Source organism: Tachysurus fulvidraco, chromosome 3 (genome assembly GCF_022655615.1).
Source record: "Tachysurus fulvidraco isolate hzauxx_2018 chromosome 3, HZAU_PFXX_2.0, whole genome shotgun sequence".
NCBI classification, from domain to species: Eukaryota; Metazoa; Chordata; class Actinopteri; order Siluriformes; family Bagridae; genus Tachysurus; species Tachysurus fulvidraco.
In genome coordinates, this window is record NC_062520.1 from 19799795 (window position 1) to 19824983 (window position 25189).

Sequence of the window (25189 nt, forward strand, 5' to 3'; positions counted from 1 at the left end):
AAAAAAACAGAAATGATATTTCACATATTTTAAGGTATCACAGTGGTCTGTAAATAAAAAACATTAAACTGCTGTAATTGTGTGGTTTTGTCTTCATTGTACACAGTGTAGAGGCGGATGAATACAGTCAGCTAATGCGCGAGCTTGATTTCTGAAGTCCTTCCTATTTCACCTTAACCCTCGCCTACCGATTTTGCGTTTGCAAGTAAGAGCCTCGTTTCGCGCGATCTGATTGGCCAAGGTCTGTTAAAGCCCGCCTCCTATTGGTCACCAACACGTCTATCATAAACCAATGCCAGTCATGGTAGATAGGACACCTTGTACACTGTATCATTTGGCTGAGCAAGCTAGCTAAACAATTACTTGGGAACCCAAAGAGGAAAGACTTTAGGAATTGATGCTGACTTTCATGTTTACTCTTTACCAATGACCATTTTGATGCTCGTTGTACATGATACGAGACTATCCAGCTCGTAGGAAACCTTGTCATTAACATACAGATGTGGATACAGTAGCTACACTGGGTAAGTGACTCCAGCTAGCCTGTCAGTTATAGCTAGCTAGCTAGCTAGCTAGTTGTATAGCTAACGTCATGTTAGCTCGCTTCCTTCTCTGGCTTTGTTTACATTTTGAAAATAATATTTGTTTTTCCCTGGATAGTTCATTTTGTACATAACGTGAGCACACGTTAGCAGAGAATTCCTGTGCTCTTACTGCAGATAATTTCTGTACTGTAGGAATGAGAATCCGTCCAAAATGGAGGACTAGCTGTGGCTAACGCAGTTCGCTCGAGCTTTTCTGCATCATCTTGCTTTTTTTATATTGTAAACGGTTGTACTTAAGTGAACAGAGTCACAAGCAACAGCCGAACGGAAAACACAGGTTTTTGCGAGTGAATGATCGCAGATAAATTGATTATACACTCCGTATTGGACAGATGAAGCTAAGCTGTGTTGTCTTTTCTTTTCTTGTGCGCAACAGTGGCGACAGTCCAATGACAGATTCGGTCTGCTTTCCACAGAGCTGTCAGTGCTAACTGCTGATTTCCCTTCGTAGCTCTGCATTAATGAACTTATTTCTCACCTTAACACAGACTTTAGTCTATAATTTCAGTAGCTACAGATACGAGCGGAAACCCTGCTGTTGAAACCGAATGGTTGCTCGAAAGATTGAATTTCTAAACGAAGAAATATCTGATGTGTTTAGCTTGTTTTGGAAAAACCGTTTTAACAAAAAAAAAAATCCACACCGAAAGTGTTATGTTGTTGCCCACGCAGTACCGAGACCACAACATACTGCACTCATCGTATTACGCAACATCTGTGCATGTTTTTTTGTCCTTTTCGAGCACTTAAAAGATCAACCAGGATCCAGCTCTTAACCAATACGTTATGTTTCTAATAAGCTTTAAATATATGAGTAATTGTATGTATTGTAGTCCTCCCCCTCTACCTGACTCATTCGAGGTGCTAATATTGACATAACCGTAACCCACATGTTTTGTGTTGTGGTTTGTAAAGAGACATTGTTTGGATTAAATGGCCCCAATTTTCCAGCTCTGGCCACTGAAACCAAAACACACTGCTATGCAGGTTGTGCATGTCGTGATTCGCAGCAGGATGCCACATGGAGGGGACACACTCCATCAGTCACTGGCACCCACCTGAGCTGCTTAAGACTGAGCTGTAGATCAGACTCGTATTCAGCTTGTTCTTCTGCAGTGCTGCATAATGTCACACAGTGTTCTCTTTTTCCAAAAGTCCAACAATTACAGCACGGTATTACAGCATCTGTTCCGTACATGAAAGTGTGATATTGTTGGAGTGATCAAGGCATCAGAAAGATAACACACTGAAATCGTGAAATACTTCAGTTTACAATTTTGTAGCAGTTATTGTAATACGTTTTTGTTGTTATTATTATTATTATTATTATTATTATTATAAGTTTCAAGTGAAAAAAATCAGTAACATTCAAAAAAGAGAATTTTAGGTTTTCCTTGGACCCACTGATCTAAGAGAGTGCAGTGCCAAATAAGGGAGTGATATGCGTTAACCACTTTACTGTAGTTTTTTCACTGGCTATTAAGCATATTGGAGGTTTGCGAGGGTTTTCTGTGTGTGATCAGATGTTTACCAGCTTGCCAACATCACATTATACAACATTACAGCCTGTGGCGATTACATTCTGTACGTACAGGCTGTATGTTCTGTTAGAATAACATCCACAGAACACCGAAATTTATCATTCATCAATTTATTACTTTTACCAAAAAAGCTGCAAACACTTTATTAACACTTTTCAGCAGTGAAATAGAACAGCATTCACACTGACAGCTTTGTAGCCAGCACTTATTAAAAAAAAATTTTTTTTACTACTATTATTTTAAATGCAGGAATGAATCCCTTAAAATGTATATTCATTTATTTATTTTCTTTATATGTATTATGTTTATTTTATTTTATATGTAGAAATGAATCCCTTGACCTAGAAAGGTTGTTCATGTTTTGCTGAAACATAAATGAAATGCACTAACGGACAGAAAATCTATCCTTGTTTTCTCACACCTACATTGTTGAATGTTTTCTGCTCAGTCCTGGATCATACTGATTTTAAACGTAAGCAGAAGGAAGTACATTTCATTATTCACAATTTTATTGTTAGAAGATCTTCCTTGTGTAATCTGACTGGGAGAACATGTCTGTTCTAGAAATCAGCCAATATTTTATTGGGATCTTCTCGTACAATAGACAAATAATAATATTTAAAGACTCCTGTAATCACACAGTCTAAAACCAGCTTTAGTTTTTTTTTTTCACTGTCATCTAATCATGTAACGGCACATTCAGCTCGTTTTAGCACCCTGAAATAAGGTGCTAGAGAATATTTTATGCCTTTTGTAACCTAAAAATCCACCCAACTCTTAATACTTACTGCAAATAGGCATAAATAGTTTTTGTGTCATTAGAAGGCTTACAGATTCATCTTTCTTATGACAAAATGTGTGCTGTTTTTGTGAAGGATTTCTAAAACCAATTGACCAGTTTTTCAACAAAAAAATATTTCACATGATAGAAGGATCCTTTTGAATTAAAAGCAGCACCTTTTCTCTAGACACATTAAAGGTACATTCGCTGAGATCAGTATTTTTTTCAAGATTAGGTCTCTAACAGTTAAGTGACATTTGAATGATTTTTTTTCTTCCAAATATTATCATGAAGCTGTACCACCAAGATCAACAGTGGATTGTAAATGTGTCTATGAATGACTGGCAAGAGACTCATCCAAAAACAAAGAAGCATTCCAGACCAGAAGTCAGTTTTCCAAATGGGATTTTTCAGCCACTTTATACACTTCTTGTTATTAAAAATTCCATTAAAAATTAGTGCATTAAAATTATCATGATCCTCATATGTTTCAGGTTGTAAGAAAGAAATAAAAAAAAATCTCTCTTTTTATTATATAGGGATTCACAAATAAATACTCGAAGTTACAGTAATGTCTATTCATTTTCACAGAAACCGTGAAATATTTATTGAACATAAATTGTTTATATGAGGCAACAGTCTAATAATCATTGGAAGAAGTGTTGGAACTCTTCTTGAGTTTCAGTTTCTAAAAACTGTGTGAATCTTGTGGCATCATGCCAGATTTCTTGATCTACCAAAACATCAGTGGTTTACTGCTGACAAAAATGGTCAGACAGCTGGCATTAGTACTCAGCAGTGCTTTAATCACATCATTTCTTATGCCGACTGGGGTTTATACAGGCATGTTGCATTCTAGATCTGGTTGCTGGATTGCTTCCACTTTTGCTCTTTTATATGTTACATTTCAGTACAGAATTGTTGGCTGTGCTGTGGCCACATCATGTACAAAGTAAACACATTTACAGCTGATTGACATACGGACACGAGACTTCCTGATCACTTTTACAAATTCATTTAGGCATTTGTTTGCTCATTTCTGCCAACATGTGCTTTTTACAAGTTTGATTAAAATAGATAGAATATATAAACAGCTTCATATGATGCAACCAATATTATTGAATTTACTTTGAAATCTAAAGCAGAAAGGCAGCATCACTGCAGTACTTTGCCATATGGCATTATGTTTATTCCAGTAACTGTTCAGTACCCATGCCAGGTGGATTTCCAACAAAGATGTACCTGGCATTGTTTTAATAGTTAGAATCATACCTAAAAAGGTATAATAAACGAGTAGTAAATTTGTCTGCAGTATACGTGTGTGTTTACGTGTGTTCATGAGTTTTGCTCCTTTTTATTTCATAAGCTTCAAAGATTGTTGTTATTTTTAATACCCAGCTGAATTCACTAAACATTTTTGTACAGTTATTTTTCCTAAAATGCTCATCCTTTGAAAGAACCTGAATAGAATAAACTGCCTTTGAATAAAGCACAATGGCACCACAAAGAAAGAACTGAGAATTTTATTATTATACACAGAGCAGACACTTTCAGAATAGAAACACGTGTACATGCTTATTGTGTTTCATCAGTTTTATGCGACTGTAGTCTCTGATTCTTTGAGTGTACCATAGCCTTTCTACCAGCACGGACCTGTTTGAATTCTCCCTGACCTCTTTCATTAACAAGGTGTTTCTGCCTGCAAAACTGCAGCTCAATGGATGGTTTTTGTTTTTGACACCATTCTTTATAAATATTACAGACTGGTGTGCCTTAAAATCCCAGGATATTAGAAATTTCTTTAAAACTTAAATCAGCCCTTCTGTTACGACCAACCATGCCACGATCAAAGTCACAACAATCACATTTACCCTTGTTGTGATGTTCTCTGTGAATATAACCAAAGACTAGTTATCTGTATGCATTTATACACTGCACTGCTGCCACATGATTGATGTACAGATGTTCCTAATAAAACGGAAGATGAATGTATCTTTATAATATTATAACATTGACTATTATTAATAACTAATGACTAATTTTAATTATGTCAAGTAAGTTCCCTGATTTGTAGGTTTAACAGAAAAGCTATATTCATAACCCCACTGGTTAGTTATTGTCTCTATAGTAACCGCTTGTTCCTAGGGACTTGTAAGGCAGATGCACTACATAATCTAACACTAAAAATAAACACAGCCAATCAATTTTACTGTACCAAGAGCTTAAAGGATTTTATTATATCCCGACATTTGAATTAGAATCATGGTTTGTCCACTTGTTTAATTTTCAGTCTCTCCTCATAACTATGAGCATCAAAAGAGTTTGTAAAATCTGATCATCATTAACAATTTCAGCCAGTTTTGGCCAAAAAGCATCTAAACTGCTAGCTGAAGTGGGATGTTCAGAAACAGATTTCAGAAATGAGTGCATGGAATAAAAATTGTTGGTTTTTTTTTTCCTTTTTCCAAAGCTGAGCAATTCCATTTGAGGCTGATATATTAAATTTGACATGGTTATGTTTCAGTGATTGACAGTTGGTTGCCAGGTTTGTCCCCTTTGAGAGTTCTACCATTCATTAAGCAGAAGCCATGGGTCCTGTTCTGTAGGGAGAAAGTGCACTGTCCAGTAAACACTGAGATGTATTTTATTATATATTTTTATGCAAACCCATGCACCCACACTCCATTCATTCCCAGAGATGGACAGCTTCCAGCCAGGACTCCAAATGACATGTTAAAAGCCTGTCGTCCAATGAGCATTAATCATTTGTCCCATTAAAACACAATGTACTTGAATCTTCCATAAACACCCAGGCTTCTCTGGATGTCTTTTCTGTTAGTGCTGTGTCAGGGGGTTCAGAGCAGATTTTCACACTGACGTCACTATACACTGTTGAAGTTAAATGTATGAATAGCACGATTATATTTATATTTCCAGAATTTGTCAGACCCCCTTATCAAGGGTGACTTAAATGTAATCTCAGTTTATACAACTGAGCAATTGAGGGTTAAGGGGGACAGTGGCAGCTTGGTGGACCTAGGATTCAAACTCACAACCTTTTGATCAATAGTCCAACACCTTAGCCACGAAGCTACCACATCACCTACATTACTATTCTATATTATTCCTATATTTTGTATGATTTCTTTGAAAGTTGGTGAACAGCGTGCACTTTGGTAAACATTTCACTGCCACATATTAATTAAATTTGAGAGAAAACCAGGCCTAGTGTACATAATCGCTTGTGTTAGCCATGTTCCCACAGTTCATTTCTATCTATACCCAGTATAATTCTCATGACTCCTTTCCACGTGTCATGATTGGCAATTTTTTGTATGTTCTAATTCAACATTACAAGGTGATGTCTTTTTTATCAACACCAAGAGCATTGTATACTGCTTCACGTTCTACAGGGTTTTTGATATTAGACTTGAGATTTACTGACTTATTGCCATCTGCTCAAGAGAAGACTGTGCTCACATAACTTGGTCTTGTTATGTGAGCACAGTCTCATTTCCAGTACTGCTGAACTGCTGCTGGTTTATAGCTGCTATTCCTCAGCAAGAGAATTAAAACAGTTTCTGTATTAATCTCAGTTTTTTTTACATTTCATTGGAATGAGGTTTTTCGAGCACAGTCACACTAGCAGGCAACAGATCATCCATAGCTTAAGTGTAGTGTTTGAGTCCCAACTTGTAATTTCCAACCTTTACCAGGATAAAAGCCAAAGAACACACCTCCTTAAATTCCTGCTCATTAGCAAGTACCGTTTTCAGCTATGAGTTTCTTCCACATTAAAGGGTGATGTTAGATTAACAAGGCTGTGTGAAGTATAAGGGTTAAACAAAGCATCATTTCTTAGAACATATGCACCACACATAAGTTAGCTGACTAGTTTATTTGCTTAAAAAAGATTAACATGAAACACTCCTTTTTTTCCCCAACTTTTATGTCAAATGATCAGAGGTAGAAAAAGGCATTCTGGTTTATAAATTATCATTCATGAGGTAAATCGATGAAACATGAGTCTCTTTAGAGAGTGTGATGATCACTACTCTTGTGTGTGTGTGTGGACTGCCTTGCATTTGTTTAGTTTTGTTTTTGTTTTGTGTTTGGTGTTCCTTGGAGAAATGGCAGTAGCTGTTTGCAGTTTCTGGAGCTTACTTAAACGCATTATGACCCTTCAGCTTGGCTACTTTGGTGGATTAGCGAACACTCTAGACTATACTATCTGTATACACTTACTACAGGTTCCAACAGTCTCTGCTATGTCAGCTTTATTTTTCTTTGTAATGTCTCTTTACAGATTTACTCAGAGGCTGGATGTAATAGGATAAGATGAAACAATGGCATTTTTGCAACTTTGTGAGGTAATTTTGTAAGTAAAAGGGGAAATAATTCCAAATTTCTGATTTTTGTCTAGATGGGGGGAAAAGAAGAAATGAGACAGAATTCATTTATGAAGGAATTCAATTCTTATCAACCCCTTTCCTCAGTTGTTAAGTCTATAACATTTTTTACAAAATATACAACAAACAAAATATAACAAGAAAAGAGGTTGTTGTTATAAATACACATAACTTATAACAGTATGTTTAGCAGTTCTGGCTTGTTGCTAACACAGAGGTCTATTGTTTCTTTCCACGTTATACCTCAAACACAGAAGTCTAAGGTAAAAACTTCTGAGGTAAGTCTAATGCAGGGTTATTGTCAGACCACACGTGCTGGAGGATTGGTCAGAGTAATCATTCAGGCCATTGAATGATATCTAATATGCAGAGAATTGAGAAAATCACAAATCAAACGTTTCTGATTGGATGAGCTACAGTATCAGTTACCATGTTTGCATGTATATGGAAAATTTACCACAGCCTATTGCTTAGTGTGAGGATACAGTCAGCAGATATCACCTACTTTAATACTGCATTGGTCTGATGGGTCATGATTCAGCTTTGTCTTGACCTCCTAATTCAGTGGTGTTTTTACAACAATTGATCATTTAATGAGCAGTTCTGAAGAAATAGATCGTGTTTAAAATTCCTTATTTGAGCAAATATATACACTCATTTTCAGTTCTGGTCTTGGCTTTAGAACCTGATGTGGTCTTTTGCTGTTGTAGCCCATCCACCTCAAGATGCTTTCCTGCTCACCACAGTTGAGAATCAATTGAGAATTTTGTTTTTTGTTTGTTTTTACATGTCATTGTTTATAGCTGTGTTTGTGTATTGTATTAGTTTTTATGTTGCCTCTTGGTCAGGTCATCATTGTAAATGAGAACTGGTTCTCAACTGACTCACCTGGTTAAATAATGAAAGTATACTTCATCCTTTAGTACTTTATACTTTTTTTTTTGCCTTCTTCAATCAAAAAATTAACATTCACTTTTTGTTTTTCAAACCATTCTGTACAAAAACTCTAGAGACTGTCGTTTCTCAAAGATCATCTCAGGAAATCAGCAATTTCTGTAAAAACCAGCCTATCTGGTACCAGAGATCAGATTTTCTTCATTTTATTGTTTGATAGGAATATGACATAAAGCTCTTGATCAGATTTTTTTTGCACTGTGCTGCTTCCATGTGACTGGCTAATTAAATAACTGCCTGAATGTACTAATGTTCCTAATAAAGTGGAGAGTGAATTTATGTGGAACATGATGACAAACATTGCATTAAGCCATGGCCTTATCAAAAGTTTATTTAAGTTGGTATGAAAACCTTTTAGGATGCTTGTTTTTGGATGTGCCTCCTGTTATTAATTTTTTTATACTTGATATAAATGTTTATATAAGCTACCTAATATCCTGGGGGTGGGGCTTTGTGAACATGGGTGGGAAAATCATTATGATGTTCAACCCACCTAACTATTAAAGATGCAAGGTGTCCAATATTTCAAGTGTAATCTTATGTAATGCACTTTTTATTTGATGTTTTGTTTTGACCTAGTTTCCATGAGTCACTGAACAGGAACGTAGCCCGACGTCAAAGCTACGACGTCACTAGGTAGCTTTACTGTTTCTATTTCTTGTTTCTTACCCATGAAAGTTTTTAAGCTGGTATAGCATTGTAAATGTAACAACATCAAGTATATTTTTATCATGTGAAATATATATATATATATATATATATATGTATATATAAGTATATTTCTGATGTTTTCATGGTGTGTTTAGATAACATGGATTTTTTTAGTGCAATAGATTGATGTATTTATGAATATAACAATTTATTAGTCTTTTTTTCATTATTTACTCATAAAGACTTCACTGACTTGTCTGATAATTGTCTAGCTCTATCATAAATATTTATACTAGATGGGTACAAAGTGCAAATCATACGTAAACCAAGTGATGATGACAAACAGAACTTGGCATCAGTGTGAATACTGTACTCAGGATTTGATGCATGTTTGAGTGTCAGTCTCTTCTCTCCTATCACTCACTCAGCTCTCTGACTTAAGAAGCATTTCATCCCTAAAGCTTTATCATATGTTCTAGTACTATGAACTTAATAAAGCTCTATATGAGTAATGTGTAGTTCTCTATGAATAGATTATTTGATGAACGTTATATATTGTGGGAACCTGCTGAAACGCCAACTTCATCATTAAATTCCCTTGCAGCAAGATAGCATTTGCGTGATTGAGAACTTCATTAGCGAGCATGATAATAACATAATCGAGTGCAAACATATGGTTAAAGTTTTTTTAATACCTTTAGACTGGCATGTGTTCTTTTAAATGTAGTAATTAAATGTAAGTGTACTTTAATTATGTACAATACTTCTCTCAATAGCCTTTCTGGATAAAGTGGTTTTGAGCATTAAAACATTCTTTACACATTATGTTTCTGATGTTTATAGAACCTTTTTTAAATAGGTTTTTGAATCTTGGTTCTTTTTTGAAGAAAGATAACCTGAAGAAGCTGAAAGGTTAAGAAAGTAAACCGGTAGCTTGTTGATCATGCAGTACTATATCAAATTACAGGGCTTTGCAAAAGTATTCATACCCACTGAACTTTTCCACATTTTGACATGTTACAACCACAAAGAAAAATGTATTTTATTGGGATTTTACGAAATGGACCGAAGGAAAGTGGCAAATAATTGTGAAGCGGAATTAAAATTTTAAATGGTGTCCAAAATTTTTTTACAAATAAATATCTGAAAAGTGTGGTGTGCATTTGTATTCAGCCCCCTTTACTCTGATACCCCTAACTAAAATCCAGTGAAACCAACTGCCTTCAGAAGTCACCTAATTAGTAAATAGAGTGCACCTGTGTGTAATTTAATCTCAGTATAAATACAGTTGTTCTGTGAAGCCCTCAGACGTGTTAGAGAACGTTAGTGAACAAACAGCATCATGAAGACCAAAGAACACACCAGACAGGTCAGGGATAAAGTTGTGGAGAAGTTTAAAGCAGGTTAGGTTATAAATTAATATCCCAATCCTTGAACATCTCACGGAGCACTGTACAATCCATCATCCGGAAATTGAAAGAATATGGCACAACTGCAAGCCTACCAAGACATGGCCGTCCACCTAAACTGACAGGCCGTGCAAGGAGAGCATTAATCAGAGAAGCAGGAGGAGCTGCAGAGATCCACAGCTCAGGTGGGAGAATCTGTCCACAGGACAACTATCAGTCATGCACTCCACAAATCTGGTCTTTATGGAAGAGTTGCAAGAAGAAAGCCATTGTTGAAAGAAAGACATAAGAATTCCCGTTTGCAGTTTGCGACAAGCCGTGTGGGGGACACAGTAAGCATGTGGAAGAAGGTGCTTTGGTCAGATGAGACCAAAATTGAACTTTATTCAAAACGTTATGTGTGGCTGAAACCTAACACTGCACATCACCCTGAACACACCATCCCCACCGTGAAACATGGTGGTGGCAGCATGTTGTGGGGATGCTTTTCTTCAGCAGGGACATCAAAGCTGGTCAGAGTTGATGGGAAGATGGATGGAGCCAAATACAGGGCAATCTTAGATGAAAACCTGTTAGAGTCTGCAAAAGACTTTAAACTGGGGCGGAGGTTCACCTTCCAGAAAGACAATGACCCTTAACATACAGCCAGAGCTACAATGGAGTGGTTTAGATCAAAGCATATTCATGTGTTAGAATGGCCCAGTCAAAGTCCAGACCTAAATCCAATTGAGAATCTGTTGTGAGACTTAAATCGCTGTTCACAGACCCTCGCCATCCAATCTGACTGAGCTTGAGCTATTATGCAAAGAAGAATGGGCAAAAATTTCACTCTCTAGATGTGCAAAGCTGGTAGAGATGTACCCCAAAAGACTTGCAGCTGTAATTGCAGCGAAAGGTGGTTCTACAAAGTATTGACTCAATGGGGCTGAATACAAATGCACGCTACACTTTTCAGATATTTATTTGTAAAAAAAAAAAATTGGACACCATTTATCATTTTCCTTCCACTTCACAATTATGTAACATTACATAATGGTCTATCAATTAAAATCCTAATAAAATAAAAAAATTTTCGTGGTTGTAACATTTAAAAATGTGAAAAAGTTTAGTGGGTACTTTCGCAATGCACTGTTGTGTTTGTGTGTGAAATTGTCATTATTTACAGTGGTTTTTATCATGTTACCACAGCAGGTCTATAGCCAATATGTTTGTTTCTGATTTTCCTTTTGTAGAGTTTTATGCTATTTTTATGGAAAAATCAGAAGCCAGAGCAGCTCAGATGAAATCAGTGTATAGAAAATCAGCTCACATCAGCTCATGTGATTATAGGTTAGTTGAGACTGTATGAATGTACATGAACCTTTAATTAATGTTTTATGTATTCATTTGTTTTGCTCCAACATTGAATTAAATTTCATTTAGTTGCAAATGTGCATGCAACAAAAAAAGTGCTTAAAAAGTGGTCCATTGCAGTCTTTTTAATGTTTAATATGCTTTACTATAGTGTTATAATTAATATGTATCCATGGGCCAAGAGAAATTCTCAGACATTTGTGTTAATTGAATATCTGATGATGGCATATCTATATTTCTTGAATATTATTATAGATTAATCTATTTATTTATTTATTTTGCTTTTTTTTCACTGTCCCTGTAGTTTAGCTCATATTAGGCAGAAGCAAACTTCACATTAATTTAAAACGCCTCAGTTTCTGGTTGTGATAGCCATCATCCCTCAGAGCGCCGTCGTCAGTATAATTAATGACAGAATAGATGTTTTGATATGATTATTTAAATAAAAGTAAAAAGCTACAGTGATGACACAACCCGAGTACTGGCTAGAGGAAGATTGGCTTAGGTTTGTGTTTGCATGTCTCAGGAAGATCTACTGAACTCATTAAGCTTCTAGCTCTCGTCAGTTAATCCATGCATCCCTCAAACTCGTTATTTTATCTCACTCTTTTCCAGGTTTCATTGTAGTTGCTGAATCATAAAAGTGTGAGGTTAAGAATGTGTGTAGCATTTTTCTTAATAGATCTCAGTTCACTGTTTTTAAATGCTAGCTGAAAAACTAGAATAGATTACACATCCGTGGCAGTAGGTAGTCTGTTTTATATTTTTATTAAACAAGGTTGCAGTTGCATCATCGCGTCCTCCCCACTGCGCCACAACCAACCCCTATGCAAGTTGGCAAGAGTCTGTAACATTTCCGTTCTATTTCTCATTGTTGATAGGGTGAACTTTAATATGCTCAGTGTTTTGAGGCACAAGGCATGACTGTTGTCAGTGTTCACAGTAAACATGAAACTTTTTGGGGGTTCATTTTTGACAGACAGATTGAAGATATGTAACTTCACAATTTCTTTGCTTTTCATTTTCATTTAAAAAATAATTTGAACTTCAATTCAAATTCAAACACACGTTTATACTATGTACTTCTGCAGTATATATTAAATACTTACATTGTAGAAGTAAATAGTAGGTTAGTGGAAACGTATATCTGATATAAAGCATACACGATTATGACGGACCTACACAGTAAAACAACTGCGTTATTTTGGGCTTAGTGGTGAATTTAAATAGCTGATTTAGAAAACATGTCAAATTTAAATGAACGATTGTAAGAAATGAAAAATATATCACTCAGGTTTGCATCACATTAATGTAAATTAAAATAGATTTAAATGGATTTAAATAAGAAAAAATGTAGGTACATGCGATCAATGATCATTTTTCCACCGCAATTAAAAACGAACAAATCAGAATGACTCAGTTGTTCAAATTCAATGAATTCAATGATTTTTTTATGAATTTAATGTAACACATCAGCGCATCCTCTGGCACTTGTTAAATTTTAGACTTGTGAAAATTAGCAAGGCCACTAAGGGGGCTTTCACACTAGCAGTTAGAGCTAACAGAGAAACAGAAGCACAGTTTGCATGAAAAATTGGTAATGTGAAAGTGGTCTTGCCGCCTGGGAAGCACATCACAATATAAAAACCTGATACAATATGTAATTTAGTGCATGTTTTATAGCAAGTATGTACCATGAATAGGTAAATGATGTGGGACACAAAAGTGGTGAGGTGCCCTACAGCACATAATAGCACCAAACTAGCACCAAACAAAAAAAAGTGTTGTGTTCGCCGTTCACATTTTTGATGACATAACACAAGCACACCAGAATTAGATAGAATCAAGAGAGTTTGAAACCAGGCCAACGCTGCGGGGGAGCCACCAGGAACAATCACGCTCAGATCACACTTGGACCCTCGCCAACGTGCCTAATGTGAAAACCACCTAAATTTAGGCATGGATATCACTTTGTTTATCAGGCAATAAATGTTTGTATTAATCTGACAGTACACATATGTGCATGGTATATTTAGTAAATAACATCTAATTTTCACTGTAAGTAAAGTGTTGTATTTTTAACAACTTAAACATTATCGACAAATGTTATCGGGGAGCGTTCCAAGTAAATCTTCTTTAGAAAGCTAAGAACCCTTAAGGGCTTATGTCTAATAAGTAATGTTCTCTAGTAATTATCTCTATAAGAATCTAAGGTTTGAGTATACTGATGATGTACATGGGATCTAAAAGGTGTTTAGTATCTGCTCGTTGTACTTGTGCTCATCAGTAGTAGGTCACACACTCACTCATAAAATGTCCTTGTGCTAGAAACTATAATGATTTGTTTCTCTGACCAGTCCTTCTACATACCTTCGACTATATATTTCATTGTTCTGCATTTTAAGCAAAGCCAGTACTTGGTTTCAGGTTGGTTTTAAATTGTGACAATAGAAGGAGGGTTTTTTTGTTTTGTTTTGTTTTTTTTTTTGTGGCAAGAAGAAAAAGTGCAAAACCTGTTTTATTGTAGGGCAAACCAGAATCTCCCATACCAAAATGTCTATTAAATGTTTAGTACAGGGTATGGTAATGTACAATCTGTAAAAATGACTAAAATGATAGATCGCATTGAAATCAGAAAGGCATTGGTTATAGTATTATTATATAACTACTTTTTGGAATGGAAATGTATCCAATCTGGTAGATATAGTAAAAATACTTAAAGCTGAGATTCATATGAGAGTAAAATCTCCTCCACTCCTTTAGTTTTAAATGTTGACATAAAGCATGAAAGTTTTTTTTTATATAACTTTTAGTATTGGAATCTTCTTCTCTAATCCTAGTTTCATGCTTAACCAATAATCGGCCCAGGTCATAAGAGTAGGAACGGAGAACGTTGGAATGCCTGTTTTACCAGACTAACCTGTTGGCTTTTGGTGTAAAATGTTGTGGTTCGGTTCTCACAAAGTGTACACCCTGAATCTCACATTGAAATATCCTACATCTAATGCATGAGAGTTTGAGACATGGAGATGATCAGACAGACAGTGCCGCTGTTGCTTGGGGCTTTGGGGACTGCCAGAGCAAGACATTGCCACTTCTGATGAAGGTGAGCTCAACTGACGGGGTTACAGTGGCGTGAGAGCAGGGGCTGGCCATCTCTCATGCACAGCTGAAACAGCAAGTGCTCTGGCCAAGAGCTGAAACACAACACCCTCCTCCCCCTCGTTCTCTCACTCTATCATTCTCACTCTGCTCCTTTGATCTCATTTTTTTTCTCTCTCTTTATTTCCTGTATCTCTCCACCTGCTCCCTACATTCTCAATATGGGGTATCACACACATAGAGTACCGTTAATTTTGCTTTCTCTTTCTCTCACTTTTTTTCTTCGTCTCTTTTCTATTTTTTAGCCGTACGACTGCAGTAAATGGCCATCTGTGCAAACTGTCTCTAGCACAATGTAGCGAGGCTTGTGGCTGACCTCTTCTCATTGCTCGTCATGCAGGCAATATAGAGAGCTGGGACATTTGCCAGGATCAGAGAGGGAGGGAAGAAAAATCCCCTTTTTTCTTTCCAGAGTGACACACCAGAGCACTTGTTTTTGTTCGTGGGTAGTGTGTGTGTGTCTGTGTGTGTGTGTGTGTATGTGGGTGTCTGTGTGGACCTAAAGCAATCTGAACATGAACACAGACACGTTTTGAGCCAAGCAGTCTGATTTCAGTACAGGGCATGGGACATACTTTGATTTGTACAATCACCAGTTGGTTTTCTATTCAGTTCATAGTTCTTGTGTGTAGTGATTGTACTGGTTGAGAAACTCCTCAGAGCACATATCCGGACTGAAAATGTGTACAGAGGAAACTTTTTTCTTATAGTGGAAATTCATTTGTTTTTTCTTAATTATTTACAGGAGACATGAGAACGTCAGGAAGATAAACGTTTTTCCCGGGCCATTTATGAGACATGAACAGGTGTGTGTGTGTGTGTGTGTGTGTGTGTGTGTGTGTGGGTGTGTGTGTGGGTGTGTGTCTGTACATGTGTGACCGTGTAGCTATGACATTATAGGGGAATTGCTGAGGAGTGTAATGTGTAAGCTTGGGGTTTTAGGGGGTGTCCTGCTGGCTTCTGTCCTTTTTTGGAATAAAAAGAATTAAAGAGTCTCGGCTCTCACCCACCTGTAGACTGTCAGCTGCTGGGGGCCTGTTAAAACGTCAGCTGTTTCTGAGAACAGGGGTGTGTGTGTGCCTGTGTGTATGAAGGAGCAGAATGGAAAAGTAGGAAGGTAACAGTGAAGGAGACTTCTTTGCTTGTGTGTGGGCCACTTCTCAACAACTGAAAAACCATAAAACATGTTTATTTAACACTAAAAAGCAGTTGCTAATGCACATCGTAACAGCTGGCGGCCTGAAGGTCAGCTAAGTTTTACAAACCTTTTAGTTCAATCTGCATGTTGAGGTCAAAATATTTCACCTAGAAATGCCTTTAATACATTAATGAATTGATTTAATGTATAATCAAAGACTATTTCTACAGTTCAGTGTGTGTGTGTGTGTGTGTGTGTGTGTGTGTGTGTGTGTGTGTGTGTGTGTGTGTGTGTGTTTTTTTTTTTAACCAACACATATTGTTTTGCATACAAGCTGGAAATTTCCATCCCCCTTACAGAGAAAATAGAGAACTGAAAGACCTGTCAGTCCACTGCTTAGAATATCTTGAGAGCAGCCTAACTAATGCTGCTTTGAGAAAACAGTCTACAAACATAAATATGACTGTTGATCCAAACTATTATAAAAAATCATGCTGTTAAAAATACTTAACGATTTAAAGCCTCAGGAAGTATGGTGTAAAAAAAGTGTTTATTTAAAATTAAACTTCCTCATATTCTAATGAACACGATTGATTGACATTCCTCTGCCCGAGACTGCCAGCCTCCTACGCCACTCAGTGATGCAAGTGGGGAGAATTGCGATTGTTCATCTCTACATGTATGAATCTCCTGTCACAGCTGCCGGTGTTTGCTCAGGTTGCCAGTTTTCATAATGCCAATGTTGGAAAGACGATGAACGAAACCAAACAAAACCCCAAGATTAGGACTGCTAATTAGCATTGAAGAGTTTTACATAATTATTCATGCTTTCTAAACACGTTTACCAGTAAGACCAACCTTAAAGACACCCCAGGTTTCACTGAAGTTCTTTATTTCTTATTTATCTATCTATCTATCTATCTATTTATTTATTTATTTATTTATTTATTTTATTTTATATTTAAGTTATCTTTCATAGGCCACTTATTTCCAGCATGACACTGCAGTCAAATCTGGCCAAAAATGGCAAATGAGGAGACAGCCTGTCATGCTGCTTATCTGAATGATATTTTCTTTTTAGAATGAGCATAATGTTGATTATTCTGAGGGCTGTTATGTGTGAAAGTGAAATAGCTCATTTTCATGATTGATTCTTTGATATATTCATATTTCCCAGAGCAGACGGCACTAATGTAGCGCTGTAACTGAAATATAAATGTTAACCCTAAAGGCAGGAATTATCCTTATCCTTTTAGGGCTTGTCTTTTTTTTTCCCACCCGTGATATTATATTTTCATAGCCACAAAAGCACGAGAGCTCAGCGCTCATCCTCGGTAAGCCTTGCTTCTCTACAGGCGTGCTGTGCCATACCGGCCTGCGTACAACCAACATGTTGCCCGGAAGAGAAGCAAAGGCAATCACACACAGATCCCCTTATTAGGCTCGGCGCCAGAGCTATGTGCAAAACACTGAGCACTTCACTTATCTAGAGAGAGAGAGAGAGAGAGAGAGAGAGAGAGAGAGAGAGAGAGAGAGAGAGATGGGGAGGAAATGGTAACAGACTCATTATCAGTGATATTTGTTATACTAGTTATTGTGACTTTTGTCTCACAGCTGTTGTGGTTTAGACCTCTTGTATATTTGTTCCCATCCCTGGTAAATTGCCATCTCGATATATAGTGAGAGACACTCTGGCCCTTTTTTATATAATTGAGCTACATAAATTCTGATTTATTTTAGAGTTATTCCACAGATTGTTTACTGTTCACTTTTTTATCACATTTTGTACCTACGAGAAACTGTGCTCTGTTAAAAATGCCATGACCCAACTATTAAACAAAACTCGTGGCCTCTGAATTCCCATACCCCCAAAGCCTGTAGAGACTGCAAGGTCGGAGAAGGTCAAAGCTTATGTGTCTCTGTTTGGGAAGTGTTTGTGCACCGAACATCCACATAGCTTCACTACGCCTCGGATGTGAAAGTTCTTTTTCATGGTTCACAACCGTTTAACATAAATGACTAAACTATATACATATATACAGTGCAGAGAGAGTTTTGATGGCTCCTCGCTTTATAACTGTTTACACCACAATGCTATTGAAATCTTAAATCTGTTTACTCAGAAGTTGTTGATTTAATTGTAACAGCACAGCTGTGGCAGGAGACTAAGCTGCATTTCAATAGACAGGTTTAGATTAATGTGCTCTATAATATCCTCTTTCCTATAGTAACAGCTCATTTAAAAAAGAGTCCTGTATCAGCATGCAAAACAAATCAACATGATCTAAGGCTTACATACAGGGAAAAGATTTTCGATGGTTAGCTGTTTGTTTAATATTTTAGCAATGAGTTTTAAATGTAAGTTTTCTGCCATTTGAAAGTCAGGACAAAGTTTTCTACATTTTCCTCAGTAACGTAAACTGCTTTATTTTTGTCTTAACGAGTGAAAAAGAGAGAGAATAGGTGTTTATATCGGTTTTAATTCAAGTGATGACAGGAACAAACTAGTCACTTTGCATGTATAACAATATTAAATGAATGAAGTATAAATGAACTATACACTGTTAAACGTATGATGATATTTGTTAATAAATAAACAAAGTTTAATTGTTGGCAAAAAGATGAAATAAAACTGCTGTTATCAGAATATATATAAAATAAACCACAATTTTAGAAGTTAATTTGTAAAGCAACAGCTATAGTTTAGTCTCTCTTTGAGATACGGTTCATTTAACACAAGACGATGCAGTGTTAAAGGCCCTAATAATATAAGGGGGTGGGGGAACAAAAGGTGAGCAGGAATCTGCATCTAGTGGGCCACACACACCCCCACATACACACACACACACACAAACATATATATATGCAAACCTATAGCCCAGGGAAATGAGGATCTGACTAACAGCTTTACTACAAACCCCACAGTGACACCCTGCCTCCCTCTGTGTTACCGGCGTGGACGCTGATGTATTGGAGGCAGTTGCTAAAGGCATATAAGGACAGAGGGTAAGGGGAGGGTGGGCTGAGTAAGAGGAGAGCTGATCGAGGTCCCACCATTACAGGGTCACTGCTAGACAAGTCACTTCTGTCAGACACACAGGACACACCATATTCTATTCTTATAAGGATATTGGTCATGAGCGAACACGTGGAGCTTTAACCATCGAATAAGGTTTGTGCATCAGAAACAACGAACGAACAAACTTTTTCAGTGTACGTGACTTGTAGAATTGAACAGTGTTGCTTGAAGGTTAGGCCTTAAGGCTTGTGGTTTGCTAAAGTGTCAGTTTTCATGTGGTTTGCCTTCATCAGTATAAAAGCTAATTTCCTTCCGGGTATCACATTCTTCTTACAAGTCTTTTTTTTATTAGGCTGTTGTTTTTTTCTATAGAAAATTAACGGAAAATTCTCTCAGCAGTCGTCATTGTATTTTAGTTTGATTGATTGGATTGATTTGAAATTTGACTTTGAACCTCAGTGAATGTCAGTGATTTTTTTAGTTTTTAGTGATTTTAGTAACGATTTAATGGTCATACCGCTTTCTCCTGGTGTGTAGCCTGCTACACCTATGCTACCTAATGAATTCTGGATTTCGTAATCACTAGGGATTTTTCTTCAACGTCATGGTAATAAAACTGTTAAACAAAACTTTAAATCAGGAATGATAATAAATGTTCAGAATCCTGTCGGAGGTTATGGAAAGCATAGGTGTTGAGTAGTTCAGACCAGCCGCCTTACTCGGCGTAGCCTATTGTCTTCCAGCTGTCAGCCTGCAAATCAGTGGATAACAGAAAAAGGAGACGTTTTGATTGACATCCCAGGTGGAACAGGCTGTAAGCTATGTTAGATGCTAAACTGCACATGGTGTATAGTGGAACTTTGTACATTCTTTGGTGGAAGTGTCATTCACTTCACTACAGACTTGCATGTATTTACTCTAAGCGAGCTAAGAAGAGGAAGTCTGTATTTGTTATTAGACTCTTAGAGGTTAGATGATGTTGATTATAAAAACTCATGCGCTCACACACACAACACAAGAGAATATGGGGTGTGTTGGGTAAAATTCTCCCTCTATTGCTTCTAAATAAAGAGACCGATGTTACTGTTAGTGATTATCTCTCCTTTTATCTAAAAAGTATTAGAATTCAGCACTTAATGCTAATTCAGTTGGGCTTTCTATTCAAGAATTGGAATATTACCGGCTTCAGTATTAACTCCAGTATTTTTTTTTCAGCATCTTATCTTCAGTGTTGCACTTTACATTTTAAATTCTCAAACTATAAGAAAAAAGAATACAATTGATTTCTTTGGCATTTGTTTTTTTTTTGTTTGTTTTTTGTGTTATTGAAACGTTAACATTAGATCAATACATTACTCTACACTATAGTCAGTAGTTAGTTCCAAACTGTTTTTTAATGTACTGCTTTCCGGAGGGAAAAAAAATCTTCTATGGCTGTTTGATTATGAATAAAACTTTACCAGGATACAAATCTAAAATGTCGTACATCTACTGTAATTCCTGGGTTTCTCTGGGCGTGTGACCTGCATATAACCAGCTTTTCATACGTATTTACATTGCTCACGCTGATGTCATTGACTGTGTGACTTGAAAGGTGAAGGTATTCCCCTTTTCAGGACGTGTTTGTGCCACACCCTTCATCTCCGTCATCATAGGACTGGAGAAATGAGCAAGGAATAATAATGTTGTTTGTTTTGTATTTGCTGCCCTTGCGTTAGTGTTTGGTGGTTGCGGGTTCTTGCAGCATGTGATCGTTGTGAGCAGATAGAGCGCTTTCTTTATTAGTTCTAGCTTTGCGTTGTCAACTGACAGGTCAGACCACATTCATCACACTGCTACTGAGACAAACAGGTCAGTGTCACCTGCAGACTCTTCACACTCCCTCAGCTGTGTGTGTGTGCGTGTGTGTGGTTTGCCTTGTACGCACTGATCAATAGTCCTTTCTTACACAAGAATTAACTGGTATTAATAATATAATAATTACTGCTATTAATATAGAAAATTCTATAAATTCTTCACTGCAAGATGCCACCACAGATTATTTAAAAGCGGCTGATATTTATTTAGTATGCATTTAATAAAATTTGTAGTAAACAATTCATTTGACCACGTGAACCGGGTCTGTCTTCACACCCACCTATCCTTATGGCCTACAGCTGTATTTGTTAAACTGGCATGAAACGAAATCCTTTCAAGACATTTTGGTGAACTATATTTATGTTTTTATAAATTAGAAGTGTCAAAATACATGACAGGCAGAAACAATTTTGGTTAAGAACAGATTTTTTTATAATCACAATATAATTTGCTGAGATATCATGATATTGTTCGTTCTTTCTTTCTTTCTATGATTTTTGTGATTTATTTAAAAATAATTACAGCTTGACTGAAAGCATTTATTTTCAGGCTAATATGTTGTTCTTACTCTTGGAAAAAAAAATTAAAAAAATATTTTACAGATTTAAAACACTTTAAATAAATATATTAAAAAAATTAATTTTGTTTCGATATAAAATTAAAAACATTTTTCAGCCTGATGTATATTGTGTATTATAGCAATATCGATATGTTTTTGCCACACAAGTATTAAACTAAGTGAAACTGAGGTTTTAAGCTATTGCTTTTTTGATGTGGATTTGACGCCCACGTACTAGTGCCTGAACGTTACAGTTTGCTCGTCTACTCTGTTGAAAGGTTAGACAGTAGCAGCTGAGAATCAGAGCACATCCCCCTTCCCATCCTGCCTCTCTCTCTCTGTCCTGCCAGGAGAAATGCTGCCCTTGCATTGTAGCCCCCCTTCCTTTACAGATCAAGTTCCTCATATGATTTGTTGCTAGCTCTCACTTTATATGTTGGCAGAAAAAATATAATCGCTCAGTGTTATAAGTCCTCAGTGTTACCCACCACCACACTATAGAACCATCAAACAGTGAAAAGGACATAAGCTTACGCTGAAAAAATGGCAAAATGGCAGTAGACTATGGTCAGCAGCTGAGTGACCAGGTTGGTGTAAGCAAGTGCCTGCCAGTCAGGGAACATGAGGCAACAGGCTGAAAATATCCTGCAGTTGGTGCTGGCAGTACAACCCAAGGTTGGAGTAAATCACTGCAGAGTCCCATAGGGCATCATAAGTGCCATCAGTTAGGCTAGAATGAAGGTTCTGTAAAGCGGTAATCTCAGATAAACAGCTCCTTCTCTGTTATTATCAACTTGATTCAGGTTGTCTATTCTCAAATGAAGCTTATATGTTTAAAGGCTGTGTGAAAGAAGTGCCATGTTTGTGTACAGTGATTTGACCTTTATCAGTTAAAACACAAGACATACAGGTTAAGGCCCTGTTCAGATGTAACATCCGTCTCAGGTGATCCGATAAGAAGTATGCAGACAAAGAAAGACATCCATTCACGCTAAGTATATTTAAGTCAGTTTATTGACCACATATGGTCACATTTTGTTAGTAGTGTGTTTGCCAAAAGCAACCTGAGATCACTTCAATCCCCGACCCAAAACAAGGCAATACTGTGTCAAAACACTGCTAACTGTAAGGTATTGAATGCAATAATCGCTCAGGTTAAAAATGAGGTAAACCACAACAAAACCACTGAAATTGGCTGTAATATTTATAAGTACCTTCATGCTGTATTGTTTCATGAAAATAATACTTTTACCCAGGTGCTGAATTTGTTTGGCATTATTATAGATAAACAGTAGCAGTGAGAACGAGCAAAGAGTGGTGCTTATTTTGTGAGTGGTAAGAATCAGCAGATCTCACATGTCCAGTACGCATGTATCAATACAGAGGTTTCATTTATTTAATGCATGTAAAACATCCATGCTGTAGAGATTTAAAAAAACAAAACAAAACGCTTGACAGTTTAAAGAAGCTTGAAGAAGTTTTCGAACTTTACAAGACCGGTGAGTCAGCAATTTAGATGCAGCCTCATGCATGTAGCATTGAGCGCTGCATCTATTACTGTCCACCTGTCACCCGGTGTATTTTGTTGATGTGTTTGTTTAAGTGTCTTTAAATGCGAGTATGGACAGAGTGTGGGCCGGTATCACTGCTGCTAGTAACACAATCAGTACAGAGGAGACCTTTCAGATGACTTTCAGCACTTCAATTTAACAGAAGGTTTTGGTACGTATTTTGCTAATTACTCTAACAAACTAAAATACAAATCTTATATTCCCCCAGGTTTATCCAGAGTCACAATGCAGGCATATATCTCCACAGTACACTAACACTGAAACCTGTGCTTGCTCTTAGTGCTACACTGCTTTTGCGACAGTTTTGCCTCTTTTTTTTTTTTTTTTTTTACCAGCAATGGCACCATATGGCCGTCGATGACTGTCATTGAACAAGCTGTGGTTTGGGTGTTGTTTGAGAAGCAGCTCTTTTGCAAGCAGCTGAATTAAACATCTGACAACTGTGCTGTTCAGTACACGGGGATCCTGTGCTAAGCTGCAAAGGTGATGGATTTCTGTGTGTCGCTCTGGCCCGAATCCAGTCCCAGTCCAGGCACTGGCTCTTATCTCTAAGCCCCAGGCTACTCTGCCTACAGTTCCAGGCAGGGATGACAAAACTGGACTCTCTCTCTCACACCCTGCAGAGGAGATTACATGTTCTCGCACTCACACAGTTGCACAGAATGTCGTATGCCCACACATGGATGTGCGCCTTCTGTGCTTATCCAAGTGGAACTTAGGTGCTTCAGAGCACGTCAGCATTAGATGGATTGCAGCAGCACTGCATTTGATAAGGTTCCTCTCAGGCAGAAGTATGTGAAAGATATAGAGCTGTAATTATTTCAGTGATTGTCTAATTATTCCTTCAGTAGATTGAAGATTGTTTCAGTTAAGTAAATATAATCAGTATGTGGTATGTTTTAGTATCACTGCTATTCACTGCTGTTTTGACTGGAGTGGTTAGTACAAAGTCAATAGTATTACAAAATGAACACTATTATATTTTGTACCTTATGATTAGGGCTGAATTACGTTTTTTTATTACTGTGATGAGTGTTGCTGGAGCTTCCTATGCGTACTACGAGGAGCAGAGATCAGTGGTACACGACTATCTGCCATCAAAACGAGGAAGCACTGGCTCATAAACCTGCACCAGTTTAATTGTCTTTGAGCTGTATAGCTAAATAGCTTGCAATTATCTCTCTCAAATATATACAGAGGGCCACAGAGAGCTTGTAATCAAAGACCTGCCCAAGCAGCACTCCTTTTTTGTTCAGGCAGTGTGTATGTTTTAGTCAGTGCACTAGTGTTATCTTGTTAGCATGCTACTATCAGCTTTGTGCATTGTTTTGATCTTGAACTTTGGGTTGACATTGTTTTTTAAATAATTTAGAAGATTTGATCTTATCTGTATTTTGTAATTTCACATATGGTTACTGCATCAGCCTGAACATTTAAACAATTTTTTCCTTTATATCACATATGATGGTTAGGCCTTTGGAGCAACTGTGGAGTTGTTCACATTGTCCTTGTTTACATATACGCTCACCTGACGCGTTATTAGGAACACTATACTAATCTATATTGATATGGTTGCATTAGCCATTTCCTGAGGATTTGTCAGGTGAACTTTTCATACTGCACAGCTCCTGTTCTGCCACATCCCAGAGGGGTCATACTGGACTTAGATGTGGTGACTGGAAGGTCATTTCACAAATTGTCATGTTTATGAAACCAGTTTAAATCGGCTTTAGCTTTAGGTGCATTATCACGCTGAAAGCCATTAGAAGATAAGTTGTGATAAGGGTAAGTTGTGCTCATGAAGGGATGCAAATACACAACAACAATACTGAAATAGGCTTGAGGTATTCAAGCGATGATTGATTGGTATTATCAGGCTCAAAGTGTGTCAAGAAAACATTCCCCACATCAATACACCACCTCCACCATCCTGGACTGTTGGCACAAACCAAGTTACATTTATTGATTCATGCTACTGGTCCAAAATTCTGACCCAATCATCTGTGTGTTTTAGCAGAAATTGATTTTTTTGCAGTCTTCAACTGTCCAGTTTTGGTGAATTTTGCCCACTCAGCCTCAGCTTTCTGCACTTGACTGATAGGCGTTGAACCTTGGTCTTCTGCTGTTGTAGCTCATCTGTCTTGGAGCTTTTCTACTCAGCACAATTACTTAATATCGAG

The 25189-nt window shown here is 37.1% G+C and overlaps 1 protein-coding gene across 14 annotated transcripts in view; it reads left to right on the forward strand.

Moving 5' to 3' along the window:
* The first annotated feature begins 278 nt into the window (after positions 1-278).
* The window catches only part of mef2d (myocyte enhancer factor 2d), a 58907-nt gene continuing 33996 nt past the window's right edge, over positions 279-25189 (forward strand). For 4 of the 14 annotated variants that reach the window (XM_047811711.1, XM_047811716.1, XM_047811719.1 and 1 more), the window contains exon 1: positions 279-524. The gene's annotated coding sequence lies outside the window, so the exon portion shown is untranslated. Of the gene's footprint in view, positions 525-8869; positions 8927-15610; positions 15672-19024; positions 19176-25189 lie in introns of those variants that run through there. The other 10 variants (XM_027148852.2, XM_047811720.1, XM_047811715.1 and 7 more) reach the window with 6 other exon arrangements.